This window comes from Mustela nigripes, chromosome 2 (genome assembly GCF_022355385.1).
Source record: "Mustela nigripes isolate SB6536 chromosome 2, MUSNIG.SB6536, whole genome shotgun sequence".
Classification (NCBI taxonomy): Eukaryota; Metazoa; Chordata; class Mammalia; order Carnivora; family Mustelidae; genus Mustela; species Mustela nigripes.
This window is the reverse complement of record NC_081558.1, coordinates 69,965,699-69,983,204: the sequence shown is the minus strand read 5'-3', so window position 1 is coordinate 69,983,204 and position 17,506 is coordinate 69,965,699. Positions and strand designations below refer to the sequence as shown.

At 40.6% G+C, this 17,506-nt stretch overlaps 1 protein-coding gene and 1 pseudogene across 4 annotated transcripts in view; one reads left to right on the top strand and one right to left on the bottom strand.

Moving 5' to 3' along the window:
• Positions 1-17,506, top strand: part of ULK4 (unc-51 like kinase 4) — a 653,153-nt gene that overhangs the window by 277,842 nt on the left and 357,805 nt on the right. The window lies entirely within an intron of this gene.
• On the bottom strand, positions 8,372-8,976 carry LOC132012532 (transmembrane protein 126A-like; annotated as a pseudogene).

Genomic DNA, 17,506 nt, shown 5'->3' with positions numbered 1-17,506 from the left:
TGTTTCCTGAACCCTGATCTAAAGGAACAGAACTCTTTTTTTTTTTTTTTAACCTTTATTCATGAGAATGTAGAAATATTAGAATTTTTGAGCTGTTAGGGAACTTTAGAGATTTTCTTGGTGTTATAAAATGTAGATTTTTTGATGTTGATGTGGTAAGGTGTAGTGTGGTAAGTTCAGTAGATCAGGTGAAAACTGTCCTGGAAAAGAAAGCTTATTATACTCACAGATCCAAAGAGGAGGGGGCATACCATGCCAAAGGTGGCCACATGAAGAAGCAGCAGGGTCAGTCAAGAGTCAGAGGAAGTGAGAGGCAAATGTGGAGCAGAGCCCTTATTGTAGTTTACAAAGGAAGGAATGGGTGAGCAGATTTAGGCTTGACTATTTTGAATAATTTCATGGGGTTGTGGAAGTATAGGGGCTGTCTCTAGTCATCTGGTACCTTCCCCTGGGGTAAGTAGGGGCCAGCTCTGGGCTGGTACCTGGCCCTGGGGTGTGGGCCCCACTTAGGAGTAGAAAGTGCCATGAAGGAGGTCGTTGGGGTTATGGCTTTGGGTTGGTTGGTTTGCACAGGAAAGGCAAGCTCAAAGGAGAGTTGTTTGCTTTCTCTAAGAATCAGCTGGCTCTGGGAGGGGCATTCCCTCCAGAATTAGCAAGTCCTCAAGATGTTAAAGAGACAAAAGTACAGAATAAAAAGACTTTATTAGTACACTGGGCTAATGTCTTCATTTTATACACAGGGAAAATGAAGTCCCAGAGGGAATTGGTGACTGAACTTCAAGTCAGTTTGAAGGTCAGGATTTGGATCAGACTATGGTCTGTTGTTCTTTGGACTACCCAGCAGAGCCACTTTTTCAAAAACAAACCCAAGGGGAAATCACAGTGGACTTTGAAGTCATCTAGTTTTCAGTTTTATTGCCTCATGTTTACTTAGAAGAGTGGTCCAGTTCCTCAACACAGTCAACTTCACTGTCACGTGGATCTGTTAAGAGCAAATGATTCTCCTTTGTGTCCCTCTGCCATCATCACTAGGTTCTGGCACCATTGTTCTTTGATTTTTATCACTGTGGCAGCTCCTGGCATAAATGTGGTTAATAATATCCTGGTTCCCGGTTCAATGGAACCTCTTCTTTACCTCATCTTCCCAGGTTTGGGACCCTCCTGTGTTTATAACTTAGAGCACACCAGTTGGGTTGAAATCCCTCCTTACTATGTTAATCATGCTATAATTCATCTCAGTGTTTCCTATAGGGAAAACGTAAGTGTTTATGTAAGCACTCATGGAGTAAACATTCATTTAATTCACTCCTTCCACCCCAACATTCAATTAATTCTCTCCTTCTGTTTCTGATAGAATTATGGAAGGATATCCTCCTAAAACTTTAGGAACTGATCCAGGGCATTCTCTTTTCCTAAATGATGTGTGGGGAAAATAAATGGTAATTGAAATCTGTTTCAGCGTTATGTTTTCCGGAAAAAAAAAAAAAAAAAAAAACCCAAAAACCCAACAACTCTTAACATTGTTTCTGCCTGCTACTAGTGGAAATACACGCTTCTGATTATTTTCTTCCATCATCTTGCTTACCGTCATGGAGTTTCCCCCAAGTTCATGAGCTGGTGAGCTGGTAAGCATTTCATTGCCTGTCCTTACTGTATGGGGTTCACTTGGGTCCCTGGAGACAGTTTGGATCTCTTGTCAGAAACAAATTAATCTTTTAATATTTTCATAACAGCCTATATGCTTGGTCATTTCAGTTTTCCTTTTCTGACTCATGTGGGCTCAGTGACAGCTCTCTTTAGGGAGTGGAGTGACAGGCAGCACCTGGCTGGGAGCCCTCCATGCTGGTGTTTCTGGCCCCTTGGTGCCCAGACTTGAGCAGCTCACTGAATGTCATGTCAGAAGCCAGCATTTAGTGGATGCATTTAGTCAGAACAGGCCCTGGTATTTTGGGGGCTCTAATCAACAATAATTCACAGATGCCTCCTCCTGTGTTTAACTAGACATTCATAGATACCATCATCTTTAACAAAATGATACCTACCATTTTCTCCTGAAGTATTTCCTTTCTTGCCCACAGGAAAGTTCGTTTGCTTTCTTTTCAGTTCTCTACAGAAGCTCTTGAAGTTTTGCAGTTTATTTCCATCATAGAATTATGGACCTTCAGAACAGAGTGAGCTCTGACAATTTTCTACCTGCAAGAAAAGTTAATATTATTCATTTATTCCTTGAGTCACCCAACAAAGAGTTGTGTTCACTGAGATAGAACAGACACGGTCCTGGTTTTCATGAAGCTTATGATTCTGAGGGGATCATAGACAATAAGCAGGGAAATTGATTTAAAAAAAAAAAAGTCTGAATTTCAGTTAGTGGTATAAAGAACAGAGAGCAGGGTTAGAGAATGGGGAGTGATGGATTGGGACCCACTGTTTTTGAGAGGGCGCTCAGAGTTTCCCTGGGAAGGTGGCAGAGTTGACTGGCTGCGTGAATGCTAGCTTCATAAGTAAAGAAGCAAGCCTCTGATTTTCAGGGTTTGAAGAGGGAGGGAAGTACTCACAGCGTCAGATGCTCTGGAGAGTGTCCCTAAGATGAGGATGGAGAAGTAATGGTTATAGTGGCAACAGGAGTAACTTCTTGAAGGGTTATTTTCACAAGCATGTGGGGTAAGAGTTTGGTGGGGTTCATTGCAGAGGGAATGATGAGGTGGAGACAGGGAACCCCAGTAAATCTAGAGAGAGTTTTCCTCTAAAGGAGAGCTGAAAAATGGGGAGCTAGAAGGAGATATGGAGTCACAGGCATTTCTTGTTTTTTTTTTCAGGATGAGCGATATTTTAGAGACATTTCTATGTTGACGAGAATGATCTAGTACAGAGGTTAATCAATAGTATAGTACATGTGCTACAGACTCATTTTTGTTGTTGTTTATCTGCTCTTGATAAAGTCATGCATTGTCTGTGAATATATTGAGTACACCTGTCACTGTCAACTCCATAGAACAAAGCGAAGCCCAACTGAATGGAATGTAACATGAGGCATAAAGCACAGACTCTCAATACCAAATCCTCTTCCTTATCAAGTCTCCTGATTTTATGTGATGACAGTTATTGGTCAGAATATATTACAGTGTTTGCTGTACAGACGGGGCCTTTGTGATATAATTAAAGAGCACAAGAGTTGCCAGACTAAACAGTGGTCTGAGTTTCAAATGTTCTGTGACTTTCCTGGCACAGTTTTATTGCCATCTTGAACATGTGTTATCACTTAAGATTTTTTGCCATAGAGTCTTACATAGGAAAAAAACCCCAGGCAGTGAAGGAGACTAACCATGGCTCTTCAATGAGGTAAATGCCTCTGAGACACCTCATACCCTCAAAATGTACCATTTTATGCGTGTGCATTTCTTCTGTCTGCTTGAAGTCATAAATCCAGCTTAACCCAACTGTTACAAAGTAAGCAAAATGGTCAGATTTTAGGGACAAACTTCATTAGTTATTTTGAAATTCTAAAGTAGGGTAGCTCAAAGGGAAAATGGACAAAGGGCATGAAAAGGGCATTTCTAACAATAAATATGAAAAGGAGTAACCCAATTAAGAATCAAGAAAATTCCATTTAGATAATAAAGAAGTCAAATTGTCAGGGTTTTTTTTTTTTTTTTTTAAAAAAAAAAAACTCTTGTTGAGAGATTAGTGAAGCTTGCACTTTCCTATGTTAGTACAGCTTTTGTGACTTGCAGACTGTCAGTATGTGTTAAATCTTAAATGTCCTTTGGTTCCACTTCGAGGAATATAGCTTAAGAAAACAGTAAAAGATATGCACAAATATTGGTGTACAAGGATGTCCATTGATACATTATTTAAAACAACAATGAAAGGTGGGGCACCTGGGTGGCTCAGTCGGTTAAGCATCTGACTCTTGGTTTTAGCCCAGGTCATGATCTCAGGGTCATGGGATTGAGCCCTGTGTTGAGCCCCGTGTTGGGCTCTGTGTCAGGCTCTGTGTTGCGCTAGGCATGGGGCCTGCTTAAGATTCTCTCTCTCCTTCTCTCTCTGTCCCTCCCCCACTGCTCCCTCTCAGGCTCTCTCTTCTTCTCTCTCTCTCTAATAAACAACAACAACAACAACAACAACAACAATGAAAGTGAAGACAACTAGTAACTGTCTTCAAAGAGAGCTGCTTATGTTCCAGACAGTGTTGGATAACTCATGTGCACAACCATATTTAATCTTCAGCCTCACAAAATGAAGTAGACAGTGCTATTATATGCAAAGAAAGTAAGCTTGGAGTTGATATACTTACTAGGATCACAGAGCTTAGGACTATTGAATGAGGATTTGAACTCCTTTGAAGTGATCCCTTAACCACTACATTTGGGTTTTTTCCCCCTACTGAATACTAGAAGAGTGGAAAACAAGGATCCATCCATAGAGGATTAGCTAAATACCTTGTAGGTTAGAAAACTATGGTTTATTGATATGGGAAAATGTTTTTAATAAGCCCCATATATGTGGTATGAGTTGACCATTTTCTCCCATCCCCTATTTGGATGCAATACACCTTAAATTAGGCAGATTCCAGTTCTAATCCCAGATCCATTCCTGGATTGTGAGTGGCTGTGGGAAAATTGCCCACCAGCCTGTGCTTCAGGGTCTTCTCTGTAAGTGTTCATTAGACATTAAATGAGGCATGGCTGAGTAGGGGTCAGAATACATGCACAAGAAATGGTAGCTGAGATTTTCCAGGTGAGGTGGACCCTATGCCTTGTATGAATAGAGAAAGACAAGTAAATAATACATCAGAATTTATTAATGATTCTCTTACAGCACTGGGACTGCAATATTGTCTTGCAATGTTTTTCTGTTTTTCCCAAAGGTAACATTTGGTAAAATACTATATTTTATACTTCTGTATTTCTCGATTTTATATAGATAATTTTATATAAATAAGTCTATAAAATTAAGATCTTTTTCTCTCCATCCTAATTTGATCTGTAGGAGGTTTTAAACTAATACCATACTCCATTATAGTGAAGTTTATAAAAAATGTTGGTAACTGATAGAGTATATCTGCCTACCTTGTTCTTTTCTCATTTGTTCGTTTACTTATAGTCAATTTATTTAAAGTGTAAGAAAAAATCAAAACAGTTCACACTTTTCTCCCGCACCCACCCAGCCCTTACCTCTGGCGACCACCAGTCTTTCCTCTGTATCCGTGAGCTTGGTTTTGTTTGGTTTGTTGATTTGTTTTGTTTAGATTCTATATTTAAGTGTGATCATATAGTAATTGTCTTTGCCTTATTTCACTTACAGTAATGCCTTTAAGGTCCATCTGTATTGTTGGAAATGGCAAGATTTTTTTCTAAAGGTCTTATTTATGTTTTTGACAGACAGAGATCACAAGTAGGCAGAGAGACAGGCAGAGAGGGAGGAAGGGAAGCAGGCTCCCTACGGAGCAGAGAGTCCAATGCGGGGCTCGATCCCGGGACCCTGAGATCATGACCTGAGCTGAAGGCAGAGACTTTAACCCACCGATCCACCCAGGTGCCCCAAGATTTTTATTTTTTTTTTAATTAGCTGCATAATATACTACTGTATGTGTGTGTGTGTGTGTGTGTGTGTGTGTGTGGTGTATCAGTGGACACTTGGACTGCTTCTATAGCTTGGCATTTTTAAAGAAGGCTGCAATGAACATGAGGGTGCATATATCTTTTCAAATTAATGCTTTTGTTTTATTTGGATAAATACCCATAAGTAGAATTGTTGAATCATATGATGTCCTATTTTAATTTTCAAGAAACTAATATGTTGTTTTCCACAGTGGCTGTATCAATTTATATTCCGATCAAAAGGGCACAAGAGTACTCTTTTTTTCTACATCTTCACCAACATTGTTATTTCTGGTCTTTTTGATAAGTCATTTTAACAGATGTGAGGAGATAATTTCATTGTGGTTTTGATTTGCATTTCCCTGATGATTAATGATGTTGAGCATCTTTTCATGTACCTGTTGGCCATCTGTATGTTTTCTTTGGAAAAATGCCTACTCAGATCTTGCCTATTTTTGATATGATTTTTAATAATTATTTTATAGAATCAGGAAAAAATTTGTTAAAAACACACTCATAGAGGTTGGTAGTTTTTTTTTTTTTTTAAGATTTTACTTACTTGAGAAAGAGAGCAAGCACGAGCAGGCAAAGGGAAGAGGAGAAACAGATTCTCTACTCAGCAGGGAGCTAGATGTGGGACTCGTTCCCAGGACCCCAGGATCATGACCTGAACTGAAGGCAGCTGCTTACCTGACTGAGCCACTCAGGCGCCCCCAGGCTGGTGGTTCTTATCAAACATTAACATGAATGATAATCCATCACCTATCTTGTGGGTTTGAAAGTCAGCAATGTAGCCTTTGGTTTAGTGGCTTCCAATTGATCATCACTCTATTTTGTTTGTTTGTTTGTACCATAGTATCATTTATTGATCTTAGAAATGACTCCTGAAGTGAGTTTGGGGAGTTACTCCATATAATACAAGCATAACTTATAGAAACTGGGACTGAACCTAAGATCTGAATATCCAGGAGATTGAGCAGGGTGTTAAGGTGTTCTTTTTGACTCTCTCCATTCCACTCCACGGACACCCTTGCTTCCTGCATTCTGTGAACCTTGACACCATTGGGTGTTGTTTTTTTTTTTTCTGCCGATTCTTTAAATGTTGGTGTGCCTTGAGTTTCTGCCCTCAGTTGACTTGTCACTCATCTTTCAGAACTTAATTCATTTTCTTAACCAAAGTAAGTTTTCCCTCTATATATCATAGTATCTTAGAGCAGTTAATATCGTGAACTCAGAAACTAGCTATGTTACCTTGTATAAGGTTTAGTGTTCGTTTTCTTCTCTATAGAACAAGGTGACTCCTTCCTACATCATGGTAAAGGATTAGGTGAGAGATAGAGCACTGATTACACCCAGTGTGTGATGCATAGGAGTTCCTGTGAGGTTGCTTGTTGTGATGGGGATTGTTCTGGTGTTAGTCATGGTGGTAACCCCAGGTGGGACAGATCAGGCACCTGGAGTCATTCTGTATTCCTTCCCTCCTCTTCCTCTTCTGCATCCAGTAGAAATCCCACTGATACAACCTTATTGATAGTTCTCATTTTTCTTTTCCCATTTCTGCCTGTGTTGGTGCTTATCACCTCTTATGTTGAGAATAGTCACTGTCAGCTAACTGATCTTTCTGTTCCCGGACCCCCCCCCCCTTTTTTTTTAAAGATTTTATTTATTTATTTAACAGACAGAGATCACAAGTAGGTAGAGAAGCAGGCAGAGAGAGAGGGGAAGTAGGCTCCCCACTGAGCAGTGAGCCCGATGCAGGGCTCCAGGACCGCAGGATCATGACCTGAGTTGAAGGCAGAGGATTTAACCCACTGAGCCACCCAGGAGCCCCTATTCCCAGTCCTTTTTATTTCCAGTTCATCCTCTTCACTCTGGCCTGAATAATCGTTGTAAAACTATAAAGCTGGTAACGATACCATTTCACCTTAATCAGCCGCTTAGCAGCTCCTAGTTACCTAGAGTAGGGCTTGGCAAGCTTTCTCTAAAAGACCAGATAGTAAATATTTCAGGCATTACTGGCCATATGGGCTCTGTTGCAGCTACTCAGCCCTGGCATTGCAGTGTAAAAGCAACCAGAGACAGTATGTAAATGAACGAGCATGGCTGTGTTTCAGTTAAACTTTATTTATGAAAACTGAAATTTGAATTTCATACAGTTTCATATGTCATGAAATATTCTTTTGATTTTTTCCCCAACTATTTAGAAACATAACAGCCATTTGTAGCTTGTGGGCCATAGAAATAATAGGTGAACAATAGGAAGCCTGGAATTTACCAGTCCCCACCCAGAGGATAAAGTTTAAGCTCCTTGGCATAGCTAGTAAGATCTCTTGTGATCTGCCCTGGTTTATTCCTCCAGCCTGATCTTTAATTATCTTCCCTTTACTACTTCTACTACTACAGCAAATGTGCCTGTTCACTTGCTTTTGATTGCCTATAATGAGCCCATTCCAATTTTGCCCTTTGTCATGCTGTTGTTCCCTTTACCCAGGACATAATTCATCCCTACCTGTCCTCCTCTTCCTCCTCCTGCTTCATCCATTCTCTGCCTGTCAATAACCTACTCCTCTTTCAAGATTCAGCTCAGGTAATACCTGTACTGTGGGGTGTAATCTAAGCTGTCCTCCTTGTCACTTGACCAGTTTACTTCCTCATGTCTCAGTTTCTCATGTGAAACAAACAAAATTCGTCAACATCATCATCTGACCTGACTCCTAGGATTTTTTTTCATACATTATAATTTTATTTTTGTGTACACGTTTGTTTAACAGTCACTGAATTTCTAGGCCAGGTTCAGGTAACTGAAGGGCCTTTATAATTAGTTTATATTGTCTAGATCCAAGGTATGCTGCAAACATAGTCTAGAGCAAAACGGGAAATAACATCTTTCTAAAGACAGGCTTAGAAATTCTAGTCCAGTAAGTTAAGAAGTTTCCTTTCCCTGGTAGCGGGGCTGACTCATACCTGGCTGCTAGGCCACAGTTCACAGGTATAGCCAAAATAACAGTGTACAGACCACCCAAAACAAGACCAACTAGTCCACCCTGTGTTATGGTACAGGTTTCACAGTTCAAATCACCTGTATACAAAGGTAAACTTACAAAATCTTCGTAAAATAAGTCCGCAATCAAAAATGGGATCATTGCCATTGGTAAGCCAGCAGCTATACAAGCCTTTGTCACATTTAAGATGCGTCAAAAAAGACTATTTGCTATTAGACCACAGAGACCAACGTTAAGTCCAACATATGTTGATCAATGTTCGAGCAGATTCCTTTCTGCTTCTGGGAGTTGGTTAATTTTTCTAGTTATGATATTGAAGATTAAGTCCTCCTTGGAGGACTTAACGACTTATCATGTGGTTCATGGTTTTCCATCTTGAGCCTTAAAATATTTTTCAATAATATATTTTCAATAATATATATCTTATGTTTTCCTCACAGCATTCAGTGCCTCTGCTGGTCCCCCATGCTGGGGCTCCCTCCAACTTTTGTCCTACCCTGAGCGCAACCATCTTTGGCTGACACGTGGCTCAAGTCAGGCAGGCACGGGGGATTTTCGTTTTCTTTGTTAGAATCTGGTGAATTACCACATGTGCAGCCTTGGGAACATATTCCACACAGTAATTGTGCGGTCTCTGTTTACTACTATTGTCATTATAGGTTTCAATTCAAAGACTTTGTTATGCTCCTCAGAAAAGTCTATAGCTGACTCTTGAACAACATGGGTTTGAACCGCATAGGCCCACTCATATGCAGATTTTTTTCCGATAAATACAGTACAGTATTGTAAATGCATTTTCTCTTCCTTATGCTTTCCTTAACATTTTTTTCTCTAGCTTACTTTATTGTAAGAATAGAGTATATAATTATATAACATACAAAGTATGTGGTAATGGGCTGTTTATGTTATCAGTAAGGTTTCAGATCACAGTAGGCTATTACTAGTTAAGTTTTGGGGGAGTCAGAAGTTACACATGGATTTTTCAACTATGCAGGTGTCAGTATCCTTACTTACTGTGTTATTCAAGGGTCAACTGTATTTCTAATGTCCCTTCTGTACTTTTTTTTTCTTTTATAAGATTTTAAGTAAACTTTACACCCAATGTGGGGCTTGAACTTACAACCCAAGATCAAAAGTCATTCACTTTACCAACTGAGCTAGACAGGCGCCCCCTTCACAGTACTTGCTGTAGCTTTAACTTAGCTCAACGCATGGCATGTAATGGGTACCCAGTAGATATTAATATCGTGCCTGGTAGCCAAAGAAAAGAGATCTTAGCCTGACTTCAAGTAATTTAAAAATTCTAAGAGATCTTAGCCTGACTTCAAGTAATTTAAAAATTCTCTTGCATTTCATTAAGTAATAGGACAAGGGATCATAGAATATAAGCAGGTACATTAATTTGAAAAGAATTTAAGGATTATCTCTTATACAATTGCTCTTCCCTAGTGTTGGGCTCATGTCTATAGGGGAAAAGGAGATGCTGGCCGCGTGTGAAATCTGGTGGTCCTCCGGGGACTTGTCTCTGCTTTGTGCTCTTGCCAGTCCTTTTATCTTTCTTGTCTTACTTATAGTGTTTTCGCCCACCCCCTTCCGTTCAGTCCCCTCCCAGCTCTGGTGCAAGAAACAACATGCTTCTCACCTGGAGTGTGAATGTGGAGCTGTGTGACCAGAACAGAACCATGTCCTGGGGAGAGTGCCAAGGATTCAAAGAATTACTACAGAAAAGAGACCAGCTACAGAGCCACAGTGTTCAGAAAGATAAGAGGGTAAAGGCCCAGGACCTAGGCAGAACAGAAAGGGTGTTATGAGGGGCCAAAAGCCCTTGGTTGGTGAACAAGAATGTTGTTGCCTGTGCAGGGACAGTGAGTGTAAGGCCCTGCACAAAATGTGACTTTCAGACACCTTATAGCACTCAGAATTAGAAGGAGTCAGGAAGATTTTGTACGTGAGGTCCACGTACTGTGTGGAGAGCCTCTGGAGTCCGGCTCCTCCATCTCACCGGCTGTCCTTTCTGTTATAGAAACAGGCTGGGGCCTTGTTCAACAGATGTGGGTCGTCCCAGGCCTGTACTGGGTATTTGTTGAGGTAATGGGTACAAAAGCATTTTGTACATATGGAACATATGTACATACAGTTTAAAAATTCCTATATAAATATTCTTTCTCTTAGAAAACTCTTGCTTTTTTTTTTTTTAAAGATTTTATTTATTTATTTGACAGAGAGAAATCACAAGTAGACAGAGAGGCAGGCAGAGAGAGAGAGAGGGAAGCAGGCTCCCTGCTGAGCAGAGAGCCCGATGCGGGACTCGATCCCAGGACTCCGAGATCATGACCCTAGCCGAAGGCAGTGGCCCAACCCACTGAGCCACCCAGGCGCCCCTAGAAAACACTTGCTTTTTGCTTAGCCATAGTTTCTTACTGAAATTTGTATCCTTTTCATGCTCCTTGGGGCAATGGGGGATTCTGTACATGGGAGGTGCATTCTGGTAGCATTGTATTCTAAAACTTAATTTTGAGACATTCTCAGGAAATGAAGCAGTTCGCTTTATAAGTTGAAGGAAGTTATTTTTATATTGTATATGTTTTTTGCTCACTGGGGTATAAACTTCTTTAAGGAAGAGGTATAACACTTCCCATACGAAGGACTTGATCCTTGTAAAATGGCCCAATCTAAAAATGTTCTGTGCTAGAGCTGTTAAAATTTCAACCCTGCCCTTTTCCTGTGAAAAGTATCTCCTTAGATGTGTACCTCTATTGGTAAGACTTCTGCAATTCTGTGCAAGAGGATTAGCAAGCATTGCAGGCAAGGGCAAACATTTCAAGGAGAAACATTACAAAGAGTCTTGCTTTCAGGCTAGACATAATATCATGCCATAGCTATACATTATGAAACTATTTCTTTTTGAAGCTGATTCACTGGGCCAGTAATTTGAAATTCAACTTGATGTTAGAGTTTTTTTTTTTTTTTTAATTTAAAATGACTGGTATTAGTCCACTACGCTGGCAAATTATATAAGTCATAAGAAATGAAAAAGCTTTGTTTGTAGTCTAGTGCTCAGTTTCAAACTCCTAACCAGCATTGTTGAAGTTTTAAAAAGTCTAGCATCTATTTAGGGCTTCTACATAAGTTGACCAGAGGCAGCTTATTTGAAGAACTAAATTTGAATTATTCCTTAAAAAAGGAAACAAGGATGAGGTGACACTGGAGTAGATGGAATTTCCAGGTGAGCTTCAAGGTTCCCAGCAGGTGTATACACTCTTTCTCCCAGGTACTCAGTGAAACAGTAATTTAGTGTTGTTGTGAAGGGGCATTGCAGATGTAATTAAGGTCCCGAACTAGTTGACCTTAAAATATGGAGATCATCAGGGTGGGTCTTACTCATAGGAGTCATTTCAATCTGGCCCAGAGGTCAGAGTCTTGGAAGTCAAAGAGATTTGAATCTCGAGGATTTGACATGGAGGAGAGTTCTCTTTTGCTGGTCTTCCAGGTAGAGGAGTCCATGGACCATGGATGTGAGCGGTGTGTAGGATCTTAGAGGGACTCATGCCTGGTAGCCAACAAGGAAAGAGGGGCATCAGTCCTGCAACTGCAAGGAACTGAACTCTGTAAACAAGAAGGAGTGGTTGAAAACACATCCTCTGGGGTGCCTGGGTGGCTCAGTCAGTTAAACATATGCCTTCAGCTCAGGTCATGATCCCAGGGTCCTGGGATTGAGTCCCACATCTGGCTCCATGCTCAGCGGGGAGTCTGCTTCTCCCTTTGCCCTTCCCCTTCTTGTGCTCACTCACTCTCAGATAAATAAATCTTAAAAAAAGGAAAAAGAAAACACAGCCTCTCGTCCCCAGTATCCCAAGGGGAAGTTAGCACCATTGACACCTTAGTTCCAGATCTATGGCGCTCTGAGCGGATCCCCTAGTCGTGCTGAGCTAGGCTTCTGACCTACAGGACTTTGAATCAATGAATGGGTATTGCTTTAAGCCACTGAGTTTGTGCTGATTTGTTATTCAGCAAAAGAAATCAAATACGAGGCCCCAGTTACGACTCCTTTGGGTTGCTGTTGTAGCCTATTAACTATTAACTGTTCTATTAACTGTTAACTGTTCTCTCTGGCTCTAAACTAATGTTACTCACACTATCTGTGGTGAAGAAACCGTTTTTAAAATTTGTGTGTTGTGGACTAATGCCGGGGCAGACTGAGTCTTACGGAGATAGCTACAGAAGTCTCTCCCATCTCATGTGCTCTTCCTCAACTCTCACCATCAGGAGATGACCATTTCTCCTCCACTTGAGGCTAAGCTGACCTTAAAGACTGGCTTGTAACCATCTAGAATGCCATGAAAATGATACTATGTAAGCCTGGGCAGTTTCACCTGGTTGTCTAGGAATGCTCCCTCTTGGCACCCGTCTGCCATGCTGTGAGAGGCTAGGCCACTTGGAGAGGGTAGCAGCAGGTGATCCAGTGGGCAGAATTAACTGAGGCTTCCTTGAGTCACCCCCTGTGACATGTGAGTGAAGAAGCCTGCCAATGCTTCCAACCCCTCAGCTGTTCTAGTCACCCCCAGCTTTTGTGTCTTCCCAGCTGATGTTGGGGAACAGACATCAGAGAGCAAGGACAGGTCATCCTCCGTGTGCTCTGTCCAAATCCATGATCCAAAGAAGTTGTTAGCATCATAATATAGTTATTGCTTTATGACACTTAAGTTTGGGGTAGTTTGTTATGCAGCAACAGATAACAAGAATACATAATTTGTAAGATGTTATAAAACTGAAATCTAGAAAATGCACTCAGAATGTAAGCAGAGGTCATGCAGTGACTACACTGTTGGTCAAAGCCATTACAAACCTGCCTAGACTCATGGGGAGCGAACATAGATCCCACTTCTCGGAGAGGAGAGTTAAAGATTTGGGAACCACAACACAAGACAACCCAAACAAACAAAGCATAATCAAAAGACTTTTAATATTGAGATAATTTGGGGCTTACAGAACAATTACAGAATTAGTACAAAGAATTTGTGTATGCCTTTCACCCAGCTTCCACGAATGTCAACATCTTACAGAACAATAGCACTGTTATTAAAACCCAGGAAATTAACACTGATATAATCATATTAACTAACCTGCAGATCTTTTCAAGTTTTGCCAGTTTTTGCCGCTTTTTCTAGTCCTGAGTCTGATCTAGGGTCCCACATTACATTTAGTCTTCTCTCTAGTAGGAGTCCCCCTAAGTTGGGCACAGCTCCTCACTCTTGTCTTTTATGGCTTTTAAATTTTTTTAAAAGATTTTATTTACTTATTTATTTGAGAGAGTGAGAGAAGGAGCAGGGGGAGGAGCAGAGGGAGAGAGAGAAGCCGACTCCCTGCTGAGCAGGGAGCCAGACGTGGGGCTTGATCCTGGGACCTGAACTGAAGGCAAATGCTTAACCGACTGAGCCTCCCAGAGGCCCTGGCTTTAACACTTTAGAATTGCATTGGGAAGTTACTTTGTAAGATGCCACTCAATCTGAGTAGCATTTTTTTCATGATTAGATCGAGGTTTGTAGTTTTGGAAAAAGTACCTCAGAAGCAATGGTGTGTCCTCCTCAGTGCTTGATATCAGGATGTATATTTGATGTCATCTTATTTCTGGTGATGTGGAACGTGCTCTATTGGTTAAGGTGGTGTCTGCCACATTTCTGCCATGTAGGTATCTTTGTGGGGAACTATTTTGAAGCTGTGCAAATATCCCGTTTTTCATCATAGTTCAGTGGGGTCATGTTTTAAACTGCTGCAAAGTTCAGATTTCTTATCGTTAGACCCAACAGGCAAAAACTTACTTTTTCAGATTTGGATAGTTGTCTTGTCACAGACCTGTGACAGTTTGCAGGCTGGCTCTGGTCTGTAGTCCATTCTTTGAGTAGGAATGTTCTGGACTGTACTCCTTCCCCCGGTCATTGCTCGCATTGCTATCAGATTAGAGTTTGAACAGCAAATCCTATACGTCATTCTTCTGCTTAAAATCCTTCATCAACTCCCTGTAACCTGTAGGTAAAACCCAGACTTGGCACGGAGTTTAAGGTTGCATCATTCTGCTCCATCTTTCACATTGTCCTTTTACTACTCCGGCTGCACCGTTCCTCCTGCTCACCCTTTCCATGTAGGCGCGCTTTACTTTAAATGGCCAATTCCTTCAGTGCTGGTGAAACACCTCTTCTCCCCAGCCTGGGCTCGCTGGCCTTTTTCCAGTTCGGTTCCCTTATCTGTGCTAGAAGTTAATTAACTCTGGTTGCTGTTCAGCGTGTCTGTAAAGCCATTTGACTCCCAAATTTGAACGCACAGATTTTGAGCTCATAAGAGTAGCTCATGGCAAATGCTCAATAGGGTTAGTCATAATTTGAGTACTGAGATAGTTTTCAGGAAAAAAAGTCTGCAACAATAAATAAGATCAGTATGACACTGTGAATTGTTGACATGCAGAGATAATGGATGGAAAAGCCCTTGGTGGGGACCTCTTGGCTTCTCGTGCTTGCGTCCCTACCTCTGGTGGGCAGATAAAAACTTCAAGCAAGCTAGCAAGCAGACATGACTGTTCTGTGACCAAACCTGGTTCCGCCTTAGACCCATTTAATCATAGTTGGGGCTGCTTTCTTTGTCTTGCAAACCTGAGCCCAGAGCGGGCAGAGATCCTTTCCTTCCCCTCCATGGATCTCCTCCTCTTCCTGGCTCTTCTTTTCTTTGAATAAATAGCAGTATGGTAGGGTAGGTCAAGGGACTTTATTTAGTTACTTTTTTTTTTAAGTTCTTGTTCTTGGTTCATCCCAAGATAGTCTTTATGTTTCAAAAGAAAGTTAAAAAAATGCCAACAATGGTTCGAAATTAATTTCTTCTCATTTCGGTAGCTCTCTGAACAGAATCAGAGAACTCTTTCTCTTCCTACTTTTCCTACCTAAATTGTGTTTAGTCATTTATATCTAACTGCTGCTAGACTTTATATTTAGTCTGAATTGTCATGCATCAGTAAATAAAACTTCTAAAAAGTTTCCCAAAACTGGGGTGCCTGGGTCGCTCAGTTGGTTAAGTGTCTGCCTTTGGCTCAGGTCATGATGCCAGGGTCCTGGGATCCAGCTCCTGCTCAGCAGGGAGTCTGCTTTTCCCCCTCCCTGTTTTCCCTCCACCCATCACTGGTGGGCATTCTCTTTCTCAAAAAAACAACAACAAAAAACAGAACAAAACAAAAAGAAAAAACAAAAAAAAATTTACCAAAGAAACTTTCCCAACACTAAGAGTGACAATTACTTTAGGCACAGGAGGGAGTTAAAATGCCAAATAATGTATCCTAAAGATGTAAGTTTATTCAAAATGTTCTAATTCAAACAACAGCCTCTTTGTTAATAATATAGATCACAGATAAAGGAAATCCCAGCGAATCTTCTGAATCAAAATTTTGTAAGGAAAACTCTTTAACCCTGTACAATCTATTATTAAATTGTACTGTTAAGGGGAAGAAACAAAACAAAGAAGATCTCCCCCTCCAAAAAAAAAAAAAAAAGAACCACTATATCAAGTGGTCCCATGAACTACATTTGGGATTCAGAGAGGGCAGAATATTTCAGTTTTCATCTGGAATTACTTAAAAACAGTGTGCTTGGTTGGTTAACATAAAGAAAAGTATACTGTGTTGTAGTTAATATCTTTGCAGTTTTTTGAAGATTAGGGATAATTTCAGAAAGATCTCTTTTTGTTTTTTTTTGATTAAAAAAAAACAGATAAATCTTCTTACTTCCTGTCCTCAGGCTGTCTATAATTTTTATTATTTTAGAATGTAGGATATAACAGGCTCATGTAGTAAAATGATACTGGTGATTTAAAATCATGGTGGCCAACCGCCAAACGGAGCCCCAAAATAAGATAGCCTTTTGCAAAAGTCTACTCTGATGATTTAAGACTTACGGCCTGAACAAGTGCCTGAGACTGCCACATCAGCTTTCTTTGGAGGTAAGCCTCGTCCTTCTTGCTCTACAGAGGCCTAAGCGCCAGGGCTGCTCTCCAGAGTGCAAATCAAAGGAAGAGAGCTCCAAGAAGATTGCTCCATTACACAGAGCACATCAAGGGTTTGATCACTGGAGACCAGAGCCACTAATTGGTACCACTATAGTGGTATGAGAGGAGGTGGTTAAAATAAGGAGACAGTTTTAAAAATCAAAGTTGAAGAGTACATGGGAGGCAAATATTGTCTTTAAAGCAATCTAAAATCTTTGGATTTCAGATGTCTAACTATAACCCACATAAAAAAAAATGCATTTTATGTCACTACCAAGTATGCATCTATAGGGCTAAAACTGAAACAAAAATGTTACGGAACCATACTATGAGTGACAGCTTTGGATATTCTTATTTTATTATTTTTAATTAAGAAAATGCTAGTCAGGGTGCCTGGGTGGTTCACTTGGTTGAGTGTCTGCCTTCGGCTCGGTTCATAGGATTGTGTCCCATGTAGGCTCTCTGTTCAGTGGGGATCCTGCTTCTCCCTCTCCCACTGTCCCTCCCCACTGTCCATGTGCTCTCTCTCTCTCTCTCTCTCTCTCTCTCCCTCTCTCTCTGTGTGTGTGTGTCTCTGCTCTTTCTCTCACATGAATAAATAAAATCTTAAAGGAAAAAAAATGCTAATCAGTGAACTCATGTCATAGCACACTTATTGGCCACTTGCCACAGTCTGGAAAAACACTGCCTGAGATTGTCGTAAATATTTGCAGCAACTTTTGTTCTGTACTTGCTTTAGAGAGTTGTTTTTGTTTTGTTTTTTAATTTACATTTAGTTCATGAGTCGCAGAAAAGTTCATAGAAATGGTGTGTGTGTGTGTGTGTGTGTATGTGTGTGTTTAAACTTAAAGTGCTTTTATTTAGCTCGAGCTCCCTTTTTAT